Raw genomic sequence first — 16,410 nt, forward strand, 5'->3', positions numbered from 1 at the left:
TCTCAAAGTCATTAGCTACCTCCCGTAGAGGCTCCCCTGGCTGCCTGCATCTATTACTCAGTGTGGTGCGCAGCAGCCCTCAGTGTTCTGACTAAAGCCCTGTAATCACGTCTCTCCTCCGGGCGTAGCAACAACGAACAGGACAGAGCATGGTTTGTGCAAGCAGGCTTTGTGGCCCCCGATGCCCTCACGACCACCTCAGCCAGATCCTTCGATGTCCATGTGGGTTCGTAGTGTCAACCCTGCAGCACACACACACTTACATACATCAACTGGTTGATGGAATGCTGAATGTTTTTTTTTTTTGTTCTCTTGCTTTGTTTGTTCTTTTCCATATTATGTCTATCTCTGATAAGCTACCCAGAAAAGGGCTGAAAATAGCCCATATTAATATTTGTAGCCTTAGAAATAAGGTTAATGAAATCATGAACTTGCTAACATCAGATAGCATTTAATATATTAGCCATTTCTGAGATTCACTTATATAATTCCTTTGATGTTACAGCAGTAGCAATACAAGGATATAACATCTACAGATGAGACAGGAATGCCCATGGGGGAGGTGTTGCTGTATATATTCAGTGCTATATCCCTGTAATGTTAAGAGATGATCTCATGGCAAGTGTTATTGAGGGGTGTTGTGGTTACAGGTTCACCTGGCTCATCTAAAGGAAATCAGTCAATTGAAATCAATACATTAGGCCATAATATATGGATTTCACATGACTAGGCAGGGGCCCAGCCAATCAGAATGAGTTTTACCCTACAAAAGGGCTTTATTACAGACAGAAATATTCCTCACCACTCCCCCGCCCCCTCTTCAGACAATCCCGCAGGTGAAGAAGCCGGATGTGGAGGTCCTAGGTTGGTGTGGTTATATTTGGCCTGCGGTTGTCAGGCTGGTTGGATGAACTGCCAAATTCTCTAAAACAACGTTGGAGGCAGCTTATCGTAGAGAAGTTAACACTTAATTATGTGGCAAACAATTCTGTTGGACATTCCTGCAGTCAGCATGCCAATTGCACACTGCCTCAGAACTTGAGACATCTGTGGCAGTGTGTTGTGTGACAAAACTGCACATTTTAATGGCCTTTTATTGTCCCCAGCACAAGGTGTACCTGTGTAATGATCATGCTGTTTAATCAGCTTCTTGATATTCTATGCCTGTCAGGTGGATGGATTATCTTGACAAAGGAGAAATGCTCACTAACAGGGTTGTAAACAAATTTGTACACAAAATTTGAGAGAAATAAGTTGTGTATGAAACATTTCTGGCATCTTTTATTTCGGCTCATGAAACATGGGACTAACAATTTCCATGTTTATTTTTGTTTAGTATAGATAATGTTTGTGAAATGCTTGATAGTGTGTGTTTGATGAAAACAGAGAGGTCTATTTTCTAGCAACTAGCTGTCCTCTCAAGAGGAAGCTTGTAACTGTGACTAATGCTTGTAATATGACCCAGGTTATCACTCAATCAACTAGAGGGCATACCAATAGTGTTGGATCTGTGACAACCACTTGTATTGATCATATCGTCACTAATGCTGCAGAGCTTTGCTCCAAAGCAATATCAGTTCCCATTGGCTGTAGTGACCATAACATTATGGCAATAACAAGGAAAGCCAAAGTGCCAAACCTGAAGTAATTTATAAGAAATATTTTTTTTTACCTTTTATTTAACTAGGCAAATCAGTTAAGAAGAAATTCTTATTTACAATGACGGCCAAACCTGGACGAATCTGGGCCAATTGTGCGCCGACCTATGCGACTCCCAATCATGGCCGGATGCGATACAGCCTGGATTCGAACCAGGGACTGTAATGACACCTCTTGGTGTCATGACATGGTGTAATGACACCTCTAAGGCACTGAGATGCAGTGCCTTAGACCGCTGTGCCACTTGGGAGCCCGAAAACAAAATGTTTTCTCAGGACTCTTTTGTGGAAGATGTGAAAAATGTATGTTGGTCTGATGTGTATGAGGCAGTGAATCCAGATGCAGCACTGGTAGTACTTGTAAAATGATTCATGCCATTTTTGACAAGCATGTTAAGACATGGTACATATTGCACTTTTACTTTCTTCTCCAACACTGTTTTTGCATTATTTAAACCAAATTGAGCATGTTTCATTATTTATTTGAGACTAACTAGATTTTATTTGTATTATATTAAGTTAAAATGTGTTCATTGTTCATTCACTATTGTTGTAATTGTCATTATTACATACATGCATGCATACATACATGCATACATACTAGAGGTTGACCGATCAATGGGAATGGCCGATTTAATTAGGGCCGATTTTTGAAGTTTTCATAACAATCGGTAATCAGTATTTTTGGCCACCGATTTGCCTATTTGTATTTTTTATTTTTATATATATATATATATATATATATATATATATTTTTTTTTTTAACTAGGCAAGTCAGTTAAGAACAGATTTTTACCTTGTCAGCTTGGGGATTCAATTTTGCAACCTTAGGGTTAACTAGTCCAACGCTCTAACCACCTGATTTACATTGCACTCCACGAGGAGCCTGCCTGTTACGCGAATGCAGTAAGAAGCCAAGGTAAGTTGCTAGCTAGCATTAAACTTATCTTATAAAAAACAATCATAATCACTAGTTAACTACACATGGTTGATATTACTAGTTTATCTAGCCTGTCTTGCGTTGCATATAATCGATGCGGTGCGCATTCGCGAAAAAGGACTGTCGTTGCTCCAACTTGTACCTAAACATAAACGTCTTTCTTAAAATCAATATACAAGTATAGATTTTTAAACCTGCACATTTAGTTAATATTGCCTGCTAACATGAATTTCTTTTAACTAGGGAAAATGTGTCACCTCTGCAACAGAGTCAGGGTATATGCAGCAGTTTGGGCCGCCTGGCTCGTTGTGAACTGTGTGAATACTATTTCTTCCTTACAAAGACAGCCAACTTCGCCAAACGGGGGATGATTTAACAAAAGCGCATTTGCGAAAAAAGCACAATCGTTGCACGACTGTACCTAACCATAAACATCAATGCCTTTCTTAAAATCAATACACAGAAGTATATATTTTTAAACCTGCATATTTAGCTAAAAGAAATCCAGGTTAGCAGGCAATATTAACCAGGTGAAATTGTCACTTCTCTTCCGTTCATTGTACGCGGAGTCAGGGTATATGCAACAGTTTGGGCCGCCTGGCTCGTTGCAAACTAATTTGCCAGAATTTTACGTAATTATGACATAACATTGAAGGTTGTGCAATGTAACAGGAATATTTAGACTTATGGATGCCACCCGTTAGATAAAATACGGAAAGGTTCCGTATTTCACTGAAAGAATAAATGTGATAGTTTCCGGATTCTACCATATTAATGACCTAAGGCTCGTGCTTCTGTGTGTTATGTTATAATTAAGTCTATGATTTGATAGAGTAGTCTGTCATGACGTTGGCCTCTTTGAGTACAGGGAGGACAGTTGACACCCTCCCCCTTGCACCATCCCCCAGCCTACCTCCCCCCACCCAGGCCCTGTGTGAAAGGGTTGTAAAACTCTAAGAGGAGAATCTCTTGCCACATGTCCCATAGAGAGACACATGAAATTCTTCCAACTCACAGAATTGGGGAACCGAATGACATTTAGGTTCTGGAGAAGGTATGAAAGATTGGTGAAGAATCCAGCTACGAACTGGTCCGCTTGGTACAATTTTGTGATACTCAGAAGAGACAATATAGCCATATTACCATAAAACTGTTTATATAATAGCCTCAGCGATGAGACTTGCATCCACATGGTTGTATAAAATGTATTAATAAGGATAAAGCTATTTGTAATACATTGAGATGCTATGTACTGATGTTAATGTGATAGAATTGTATTTCTGTACCAAGCTTAACTCAGTCATCGGCACGCCCCCAGGGACACAGACAGGACCAGGCGTCATGTGACATGTTCACTATAAAAATATACCCTGATCTACTTTCTTCAGACCCGGCCTCCACTCCATTGCGAGTTGCCCAATAGATTTGACCATCCAAGTACTCTACTGAAAGTGAACTATACCACGTGGTTAACTTTTAGACTATTGATACCGACAGACTAAGAACAAGTCTTTGATAATTAATTAATAGTCTGCAGCTAGAAATGATATCATTGAACGCGAAGACCAACGAAACATCTATTCTATGACGACATTAATGAATGTCGCTTTGAAAGATCCATTCTAACCGAGAGAGAGCGAGAACTCTCCAACAGAACGACGCTCCAACAAGGATCCCGACGACACACTGAGCGTAAATATATATTGATTGCAATTGTTCTCGAGTGAGTGAGCGTTCATGTGCAAAAGGATTAGCATATCAATTGTTAATATTAATGAACTCTGTAGGTGTGCATCCTCAGCTGACTTTTTATGACCCATTGTTCTACAAGACACCAGCCAGGCCTGTTTAGACCACTAGGGCACATTACTCTACCAATTCTTTGTGACGATAATTACTGTTGGTATACTTTCTGTGAATTACTTAGTTTAGTAAATAAATGATTTTAAGACAATTGATGTATGGATGACTCTTAGTAAAGACTGGGTTCGTGCAGATACAACAATTTACGATGTTTGGAATGAGACTGGACGCGAGGTAAAATACACCATTTAAACCAGAAGATAATCGGCCTATACTATAATAGAATATAATATATAATGTTATAATATAGGAAAGTTATATTAGGAAAATTATAACTTTGTAATCTGAATATTTTTCTTGGTGCCCCGATCTCCTAGTTAATTACAATTAAACGATGAATCAGTTTGATCGCGTGATAATAATTACAGGGAGTTAATTGATAAACATGTCTTCAGTTTAATGGTACACCAAAGACACGACAAGTCTGACTGAGCGATGGTAGGCACCAGCATGCTCATAAGCATTCATTCAAACAGCACTTTCGTGCGTTAAGCCAGCAGCCCTTCGCAATGCATTGCGCTGTTTATGACTTCAAGCCTGTCAACTCCCAAGATTAGGCTGGTGTAACCGATGTGAAATCGCTAGCTAGTTAGCGGGTGCGCGCTAATAGCATTTCAAACGTCACTCGCTCTGAGACTCGGGAGTGGTTGTTCCCCTTGCTCTGCATGGGTAACGCTGCTTCGAGGGTGGCTGTTTTCGATGTGTTCCTGGTTTGAGCCCAGGTAGGAGCGAGGAGAGGGACGGAAGCTATACTGTTACACTGGCAATACTAAAGTGCCTATAAGAACATCCAATAGTCAAAGGTATATGAAATACAAATAGTATAGAGAAATAGTCCTATAATAACTACAACCTAAAACTTCTTACCTGGGAATATTGAAGACTCATGTTAAAAGGAACCACCAGCTTTCATATGTTCTCATGTTCTGAGCAAGGAACTTAAACGTTAGCTTTTTTCACATGGCACTTTTACTTTCTTCTCCAACACTTTGTTTTTGCATTATTTAAACCAAATTGAACATGTTTCATTATTTGAGGCTAAATTGATTTTATTGATGTATTAAGTTAAAATAAGTGTTAATTCAGTATTGTTGTAATTGTCATTATTACAAATAAATAAAATTTTAAAAAATCGGCAGATTAATCAGTATTGGCTTTTTTGGTCCTCCAATAATTGGTATCGGCGTTGGAAAATCATAATCGGTCGACCTCTCATTCATACATACATACATACATACATACATACATACATACATACATACATACAGTTGAAGTTTACATACACCTTAGCCAAATACATTTAAACTCAGTTTTTCACAATTCCTGACATTTAATCCAAGTAAAGATTCCCTGTCATGGTCAGTAAGGATCACCACTTTATTTTAAGAATGTGAAATGTCAGAATGATAGTAGAGAGAATGATTTATTTCAGCTTTTATTTCTTTCATCGCATTCTCAGTGGGTCAGAAGTTTACGTATGCTCAATTAGTATTTGGTAGCATTGCCGTTAAATTGTTTAACTTGGGCCAGACGTTTCGGGTTGACTTCCACAAGGTCCTATAAATAGGAATGTGTTTGTCATGGGATTTTGTGGGAGATTGTTTCTTGTTTTGCTGTATGCCTGACGAGACTGTCTAGTTTGTTTTGTTGTTTGTTTTTCCTTCACAAATAAAAAGATGAGTATACATTTTCCTGCTGCGTTTTGGTCTACACCCTACGACACCCGTGACACTCCAATACCTTGACTTTGTTGTCCGTAAGCCATTTTGCCACAATTTTGGATGTATGCATGGGGTCATTGTCCATTTGGAAGACTTATTTGTGACCAAGCTTTAACTTCCTGACTGATGTCTTGAGATGTTGCTTCAATATATCCACATAATTTTCCATCCTCATGATGCCATCTATTTTGTGAAGTGCACCAGTCCCTCCTGCAGCAAAGCACCCCCACAACATGATGCTGCCACCTCCATACTTCACGGTTGGGATGGTGTTCTTCGGTTTGCAAGCCTCCCCCTTTTTCCTCCAAACATAACGATGGTCATTTTGTCCAAACAGTTCTATTTTGTTTCATCAGACCAGAGGACATTTCTCCAAAAAGTACGATCTTTGTCCCCATGTGCAGTTGCAAACCGTAGTCTGGCTTTTTTATGGCGGTTTTGGAGCAGTGGCTTCTTCCTTGCGGAGCTGCCTTTCAGGTAATGTCGATATAGGACTCGTTTTACTGTGGCTATAGATGCGTTTGTACCTGTTTCCTCCAGCATCTTCACAAGGTCCTTTGCTGTTATTCTGGGATTGATTTGCACTTTTCAAACCGAAGTACGTTCATCTCTAGGAGACAGAACGCGTCTCCTTCCTGAGCAGTATGACGGCTAAAGGAGTGTGTGCATTCACAGGTGTGAAAGGAGATGTGAAAGGAAGCTATAGCAATAGTAAAGCAGCCTTTGCTGGCTCTAACAGCAGCCCAATCAGTTTGCTGCCTGTTAAACTGATAGAGATAATTGTGTTTGACCAAATACAACTTTTTCTCTGAAAAATAGCATTAACTACTGACTTTCAGCATGCATATACAGAAGGGCACTCAACTTATACTGCGCTGACTCAGGTGACAGATGATTGGTTAAAATGAATGGATAGTAAGATGATAGTTGGATCTGTATTGTGAGGATTTCAGTGCAGCCTTTTATGTTATTGATCATACATTGTTATTGAAGACACTCAGTTGATTATGGCTGTACATCACCTGCCATCAAATGGTTGGAGAGTTATTTATCCTATAGAACCCATAGTGTTCTTTAATGGAAGCTTCTCTAACATCATATGTACAGTGCGTTGTCCCTCAGGGCAGTTGCCTTGGGCTGTTACTCTTCTCTATTTTTACAAATAATTTGCCACTGGTCTTACACAAAGCTAGAATGACTATGTAGGCAGATCCTTAGACACTCTACATGTCAACACCCAAAGCCAGTGAGCTCACTGAAATTCTAAATAAGGAGTTAGTCAGTATCGGGATGGGTGATTTAATTAATAATAAACAGGTCTTAAATAAAACTAAAAGCATTGCATTTGGTTCAAAACATTCTCTTGACCTAAACCTCAACTGGAGTTGTGTATAAAGGGTGTGACCATTTTGAAGTTGAAGTCCTAGGTATAACATTGGATGGTCAATTATCATGGTCAAGTCATATTGACAAAGATGTTGTGAAAATGGGGAGGGGTATGTCTGTTTATAAAAACATGTTATGTGTTTTTGACACACAAATCAACTGTACTAGTTGTTCAGTCTCTGGTCCTGTCTGGTAATATGGTCAAGTGCAGCAAAGAAAGACCTAGCAAAGCTGCAGCTGGCTCAAAGCAAAGCAGCACGCCTTTCCCTTTACTGCACATACAGAACTAACATCAACTACATGAATGCCCGTCTTTCCTGATTGAGGGTTGACAAGAGATGAACTGCTTCTCTTCTAGTTTTTATGAGAAGTGTTACTGTACTGATAATGTCAGATTGTTTGCATAGTCAAATAACATTCAGCTCAGACACCCATACATAACCCATAAGACATGCCACCAGGGGTCTCTTCGCAGTCCCCAAGTCCAAAACAAATTCACGTTAACACAGTATTATACAGAGCCATGATCTCATGTAATTCCCTTTCATCTCCAATTACTCAAGCAAACAGCAAAATTACCTTTTAAAAAAAATGTTTTTTATGGAATGGAGCACACTAACACACACCATTTTTTAAATTGTTTTTATATATATATATATATATTAGTTGTATTGTTTGTATATTGTTGTATTTAAAATGTGTCGTGGTCTATCAGTGTTTTGTTACTTTTGTCGTGTTTTCTGCGGACCCCAGGAAGAATAGTTGCTACGTTGACAAAAGTTAATGGCGATCCGAATAAACCAAACCAAATCATGCACATGCACCTCCATCACCGTATTCCTCCGCTGACTCTTCCTTCACTCTTGGACTACCATAAAGCATTTTCAGTCTCTCTACTAGGCTAATCCTCGTATCTAGCCACCGTGCTAATCTGCTTTTTGCTTACTTCCTCCAGACTGCCTTGTAGAAGAAATGTCATGCGGAGCATAGACGCAAGACATTGAACTTCACTGTGTTCGCCTCATTAGTTGGCACTATATACAGTGAGGGGGGAAAAAGTATTTGATCCCCTGCTGATTTTGTACGTTTTCCAACTGACAAAGAAATGATCAGTCTATAATTTTAATGGTAGGTTTATTTGAACAGTGAGAGACAGAATAACAACAACAAAAATCCAGAAAAACGCATGTCAAAAATGTTATAAATTGATTTGCATTTTAATGAGGAAAATAAGTATTTGACCCCTCTCAATCAGAAAGATTTTTGGCTCCCAGGTGTCTTTTTATACAAGTAACGAGCTGAGATTAGGAGCACACTCTTAAAGGGAGTGCTCCTAATCTCAGCTTGTTACCTGTATAAAAGACACCTGTCCACAGAAGCAATCAATCAATCAGATTCCAAACTCTCCACCATGGCCAAGACCAAAGAGCTCTCCAAGGATGTCAGGGACAAGATTGTAGACCTACACAAGATGGAATGGGCTACAAGACCATCGCCAAGCAGCTTGGTGAGAAGGTCACAACAGTTGGTGTGATTATTTGCAAATGGAAGAAACACAAAAGAACTGTCAATCTCCCTCGGCCTGGGGCTCCATGCAAGATCTCACCTCGTGGAGTTGCAATGATCATGAGAACGGTGAGGAATCAGTCCAGAACTACATGGGAGGATCTTGTCAATGATCTCAAGGCAGCTGGGACCATGGTCACCAAGAAAACAATTGGTAACACACTACGCCGTGAAGGACTGAAATCCTGCAGTGCCCGCAAGGTCCCCCTGCTCAAGAAAGCACATATACATGCCCGTCTGAAGTTTGCCAATGAACAGCTGAATGATTCAGAGGACAACTGGGTAAAAGTGTTGTGGTCAGATGAGACCAAAATGGAGCTCTTTGGCATCAACTCAACTCGCCGTGTTTGGAGGAGGAGGAATGCTGCCTATGACCCCAAGAACACCATCCCCACCGTCAAACATGGAGGTGGAAACATTATGCTTTGGGGGTGTTTTTCTGCTAAGGGGACAGGACAACTTCACCGCATCAAAGGGACGATGGACTGGGCCATGTACTGTCAAATCTTGGGTGAGAACCTCCTTCCCTCAGCCAGGGCATTGAAAATGGGTCGTGGATGGGTATTCCAGCATGACAATGACCCAAAACACACGGCCAAGGCAACAAAGGAGTGGCTCAAGAAGAAGCACATTAAGGTCCTGGAGTGGCCTAGCCAGTCTCCAGACCTTAATCCCATAGAAAATCTGTGGAGGGAGCTGAAGGTTCGAGTTGCCAAACGTCAGCCTCGAAACCTTAATGACTTGGAGAAGATCTGCAAAGAGGAGTGGGACAAAATCCCTCCTGAGATGTGTGCAAACCTGGTGGCCAACTACAAGAAACGTCTGACCTCTGATTGCCAACAAGGGTTTTGCCACCAAGTACTAAGTCATGTTTTGCAGAGGGGTCAAATACTTATTTCTCTCCATTAAAATGCAAATCAATTTATAACATTTTTGACATGTTTTTCTGGATTTTTTTGTTGTTATTCTGTCTCTCACTGTTCAAATAAACCTAGCATTAAAATTATAGACTGATCATTTCTTTGTAAGTGGGCAAACGTACAAAATCAGCAGGGGATCAAATACTTTTTTTCCCTCACTGTAGGGCAACGTTTTTTTCTGTGATCGAATGAACATGATCTCAACCCCTTTTGTCAATTGAACAAACCAAAATAAATATAACTTTGCAAGACTGAGTCTGTGATTTTGTTGTAGGCAGAGCCAGAGTGCAACGGAGTAGAATTATATTGGCAGGGTAGCCCATGAGCAGTCTTTCAATCACCCGCAAGTGAAATGCGCTTTTTAGATCTGTTCAGATCAGAGCGCAGAGCCGAACATGTCCACATGTGTTGATATTCTTTGCTATTTAGCGAGTTATTAGCCCAGTTATAGATAAGTATAGGTCAGCAATGGGGAGTTACTGCTTCCTACAAAAGCACAAAACGTGTAGGCTACATTTCAAGGTATATTTGAAAAGCCAATCAGGTAAAAAGCTTACAGTATGTCATAATTAAAGGGGCGTTCTGTTTTGAGAGGCGTGAATATACAGATAAGCCTATAGGCAGAGGGGTAGCATAGATTGTCTAATTCTCTGTATGACATTAATAATAAATTGTATTTTGTAAAGTGTTTCTTGTCTCATACAATACAATGACATTTACAGTCAACTATTTGGCCCATGGTGTTGCAGACCAAGTAAAAAAAATATATAAATGTATGTCAAGCCCTTCATAATGTGAAAACGTTTTTAAAAGTTTCATGCGGTGTAGGCCTGCATTGAACACCACATATAGGCTACTGTAGGCTATATCATAGAAATCAAAAGCTATTTCCTTCTGAAAATGTTATGGGATTTGCTCCAATGGTTTTGTTGGTAGGCCTACATTATGCTCAAATAGCCGCTTGGCTACTGTCTAAAACTATAAGGGTACAGCCTCAGTGTTCACTGTAAACGCGTGCCGGAAGTTGCACAAAAAATGTGTTCACGAGCTTGATCCATAATCAGTTGGACATGAGCAGTGCCGTAGGTAATGGAATGCAGGTGATTGAACTGGAAGTCCAGTTAATAACACTAATAGTAATCCTCTCTCATCAGCTGTGCTCTGGCAGTCGGCTACTTTGATGGCACCCAGAATCTAAAGACAACCTTGAATAGGAGGAGAAGTCTTAAGTCAGCACTTTTCCCTGTCCAGATGTTGACTACAAGGGGACAAAGGAGCTGGCTAGTGTTGCAGCAGCAGCTCATGTAATGTAGCTAGAGAAGGACGCGTTTGGACTGTTCAACTGATGTTCTATGGTGGAATATGTCATAACTAGGGTTGCAAATTCCGGTATGTTCGCAGCTTTTTCAGAAATACCAGTTGGAACATTCCGGAAATCAGGATGGAATGAGCAAGAAATCCGGTATCGTACAATTTTTGAAAGTTACTGGAATTTTGCAAACCTAGTAATGACTTAATTATTATAGTTTGATATGACAAATGTCTCAACTACAGTCACATTTGACAAATGGAACTGTTATGGGGCATTGGTTAGGCCTATAGCTATACAAAACTGACAACAGCACCCCAGCATCATTGTGTGGTTAAGTGATTTACATTTAAGTCATTTCGCAGACACTCTTATCTAGAATCGAACCCACAACCCTGGTGTTGCAAGCGCCATGCTCTATCAACTGAGCCCCGCAATGCTTAGCCAACTGAGCTGGTATCTGTGTGTCCCCCAAATGGCACCCTATACCCTATATAGTGCCCTTTTGACCAGTGCCCTATGGGTCCTGGTCAAAGGTAGTGCACTACATAGGGAATAGGGTGCCATTTGGGATGTACAGTGTGTTGAGGGTTACAGGGTTGTTACTAGCCTTGTCACAGTCCTGTCAGTGACTGAGCTTCCTGCTGCTATTGCCAAAGAGTAGCATTGTCTCTGTACACCATGGACCCGTTATCTATCACGTATGTCTTCCCAGCTGTCATGTGTGTCACGTTCACCAAAAGCCCCAACAAGTGTGATTCTACTGTTGATAAGATTAGACAGTGTACACACATCATTCAGTTTCGCCCAATCATTCTCCTTTCATTGTGTCCTTTGTACACTTAACAAAAATATAAACGCAACATGTGAAGTCTTGGTTCTATGTTTCATGAGCTGAAATAAGTTTCCAGAAATGTTCCATATGCACAAAAGGTTATTTCTCTCAAATGTTGTGCGTCCCTGTTACTGAGCATTTCTCATTTGCCAAAATAATCCATCCACCTGACAGGTGTGGCATATCAAGAAGCTGATTAAACAGCATGATCATTACACAGGTGCACCTTGTGCTGGTGACAAAAGGCCACTCCAATGTGCAGTTTTGTCACACAACGCAATGCCACAGATGTCTCAAGTTGAGAGGGAGCGTGCAATTGGCATGCTGACTGCAGGAATGTTTTTGTTCAGTATATTTGACTGCAGGCCCCTGTTTATCATCCTGGTGAGTCATGGGCTGTGTCAATTGTTCACTTATGGTAGTTGCTGAGTACAGTGTGTGTATAGCAGAAATGTCCCAATCCCGACACACACTTACGTGTTGCTTCTGATATTGTTACATTTCCTCTATGGGTCTGACCTTGAGTTCCCCCATGTTCAGTTGAGCAGTTGAATGTTCAATGTGATAAGCACTTCACCGCGTAGGCTGACATAAACTCTGTGCAGCACATAAAGTGATCCCCAGCCAATCTTGTCTATTCAAATAATAGCTCTTTAACTGCTAGTTGGTTTCGTTAACATCTCGCAATAATTTGATTTACTGGTTATTTGACTGAGGTACAGTAACTGTTAGACGGCTACTTGTTGATAGTGGCCAAATACAGTAACTTGAACTGTGGGATTCCAGATGTTTTATCAGTCGACAGGTTTTGTTTGAAATGGAACCCTATTTACTTATAAACTGAGTGTACAAAACATTAGGAACACCTGTTCTTTCCATGACACAGACTGACCAGGTGAATCCAGGTGAAAGCTATGATCCCTTCTTGATGTCACTTGTTAAATCCACTTAAATCCGTGTGAGAGGATGAGACAGGTTAAATAATGATTTTTAAGCCTTGAGACAATTGAGACATGGATTGTGTATGTGTGCCATTCAGAGGGTGGATAGGCAAGACAAAATATTTAAGTGCCTTTGAACAGGGTATGGTAGTAGGTGCCAGGCGCACCGGTTTGTGTCTAAGGGCTTTTTGAGGTTGGTTCGGTTTAGATTATTGAAAAATTATCATGGTTTTCGATTTTGGTTTCAATATTTTTAACATTAATGCTGTAACGACACAGAATAAAACAATTAATAAATGTACTATGATGGTCCATTACTGCTTATCACTTATTAACCATTTATTTACATCACTTTACTTTAATAAAATAACTCTGTTGTGTATATTACATTTGTCTTATTTGATGACTTTATTATTTCATTCCAAGTTATCTCATCTCTATAAAGCTGCTGCCTATGCTGTCTTACAAAATCACTATTTCGGTAGTTCTTGAAAGTAAAAAGGCATATGTTTATGACTGCTAAATACCAACTATCGATCACTGAGATCATGTATTTTCAGGTAGAGATACCTCATGAAGGAACTGCTCTTTATCCCTCTTGATCGCGCGTCTTCTCCCTATCCGTGTCTGCCTCACACAGACCGGACAAGTAGGCGTGCAATGGATTATGGTCATTGTAGTTAATTATCATGTTTTCTGCGCTAAACTATTAGGATATTGGCCTGTTGGAAGCTACAACTCCCTTACTACAGTGGGGGGAAAAAGTATTGATCCCCTGCTGATTTTGTACGTTTGCCCACTTCCAAAGGAATGATCAGTCTATAATTTTAATAGTAGGTTCATTTGAACAGTGAGAGACAGAATAACAACAAAAAAATCCAGAAAAACCCATGTCAAAAATGTTATAAAATGATTTGCATTTTAATGAGGGAAATAAGTATTTGACCCCTCTGCAAAACATGACTTAGTACTTGGTGGCAAAACCCTTGTTGGCAATCAGAGGTCAGACGTTTCTTGTAGTTGGCCACCAGGTTTGCACACATCTCAGGAGGGATTTTGTCCCACTCCTCTTTGCAGATCTTCTCCAAGTCATTAAGGTTTCGAGGCTGACGTTTGGCAACTCGAACCTTCAGCTCCCTCCACAGATTTTCTATGGGATTAAGGTCTGGAGACTGGCTAGGCCACTCCAGGACCTTAATGTGCTTCTTCTTGAGCCACTCCTTTGTTGCCTTGGCCGTGTGTTTTGGGTCATTGTCATACTGGAATACCCATCCACGACCCATTTTCAGTGCCCTGGCTGAGGGCCATGTACTGTCACCCAAGATTTGACAGTACATGGCCCCGTCAAATGATGTGAAGTTGTCCTGTCCCCTTAGCAGAAAAACACCCCCAAAGCATAATGTTTCCACCTCCATGTTTGACGGTGGAGATGGTGTTCTTGGGGTCATAGGCAGCATTCCTCCTCCTCCAAACACGGCGAGTTGAGTTGATGTCAAAGAGCTCCATTTTGGTCTCATCTGACCACAACACTTTCACCAGTTGTCCTTTGAGTCATTCAGATGTTCATTGGCAAACTTCAGACGGGTATGTATATGTATTCTTGAGCAGGGGGACCTTGCGGGCGCTGCAGGATTTCAGTCCTTCACGGCGTAGTGTGTTACCAATTGTTTTCTTGGTGACAATGGTCCCAGCTGCCTTGAGATCAGTGACAAGATCCTCCCGTGTAGTTCTGGGCTGATTCCTCACCGTTCTCATGATCATTGCAACTCCATGAGGTGAGATCTTGCATGGAGCCCCAGGCCGAGGGAGATTGACAGTTCTTTTGTGTTTCTTCCATTTGCAAATAATCACACCAACTGTTGTCACCTTCTCACCAAGCTGCTTGGCGATGGTCTTGTAGCCCATTCCAGCCTTGTGTAGGTCTACAATCGTGTCCCTGACATCCTTGGAGAGCTCTTTGGTCTTGGCCATGGTGGAGAGTTTGGAATCTGATTGATTGCTTCTGTGGACAGGTGTCTTTTATACAGGTAACAAGCTGAGATTAGGAGCACTCCCTTTAAGAGTGTGCTCCTAATCTCAGCTCGTTACCTGTATAAAAGACACCTGGGAGACAGAAATCTTTCTGATTGAGAGGGGCTCAAATACTTATTTCCCTCATTAAAATGCAAATCAATTCATAACATTTTTGACATGCGTTTTTCTGGATTTTTTGGTTGTTTTTCTGTCTCTCACTGTTCAAATAAACCTTCCATTAAAATTATAGACTGATCATTTCTTTGTCAGTGGGCAAACGTACAAAATCAGCAGGGGATCAAATACTTTTTTCCCCCCACTGTATATCACACAGTTCAGGCTTGATCTTATTTATCTCTAGAGAAACTGTTTATTCACCTTACAGAAGAAGAAAAAAATGCACAAAATGAAATTCAAATAACTGAACCGATGTCGATCTATTAGTTGTTTAAAAACTGAAAAATAACCCACATTTCAATTCATCACTGAGCACTACACCCTAATGGCCTCCGGTGAAGGTGAATGATCCCATGGCCATGTTAAACGTCTGAGGTGTTTGCTTATTGCTAACACCAGTGAAAAAGAGAGTCCCAAACTGTCAGAGAAAGAATACATCTCTCTCAGCCAGGTGTTCCAGATATGCATCTCAGTGACTTAACCCTTAGATGTTAGGATCATTTGGTATTGGAATACTGTGGATAGAACCAATATTCCTGTGGGTTAGCACTAGCAGCGACACCTTTTTTTAGTGGTGTTTCTTCTGTCAGTTGTTATCGCAAGTATCTTCATTTGCCTTGCTAAACTATATTCCATGTTTATTTGTATTGATATTGGCTTTGAAAGGGTATGAACCTCACATCGACCATGTCGAATGTGAGTTATGATTCATGTTTGTTTCAGGGCCATGCAAAACATTATTGGTCAAATAGACTGTGAAGCTCTGAATATACATTCTGCAATGTGTCAACTGATAAAGCCCCAACATCACTATCTTGTTGTTCTAAGAAAGGATTAATGAAACACAGGCCTGGCTGTGGCTTTGCTGATAGTAACCCATTGTTGTTATTTTTTAATATTTGGGAAGCAACATGGCATCCTGGTGATGGATTACATAGTGTATGTCCCAAATGCCCCCATATTCCATATATAGTGCACTACTTTTGACCAGAGCCAATAGGGTGCTGGTCAAAAGTAGTGCACTATGTAGGGAATAGGGTGCCATTTGGGATGTAGCCAGAATAATAATGCATTCAGGAAA

General features: G+C 40.5%; 1 protein-coding gene across 2 annotated transcripts in view; it reads left to right on the top strand.

Annotated features, from left to right (window-relative positions):
• LOC106586160 (myosin light chain kinase, smooth muscle) overlaps positions 1-16,410 on the top strand; it is a 98,934-nt gene that overhangs the window by 2,644 nt on the left and 79,880 nt on the right. The window lies entirely within an intron of this gene.

Source organism: Salmo salar, chromosome 25 (genome assembly GCF_965601325.2).
Source record: "Salmo salar chromosome 25, fSalSal1, whole genome shotgun sequence".
Lineage (NCBI taxonomy): Eukaryota > Metazoa > Chordata > Actinopteri > Salmoniformes > Salmonidae > Salmo > Salmo salar.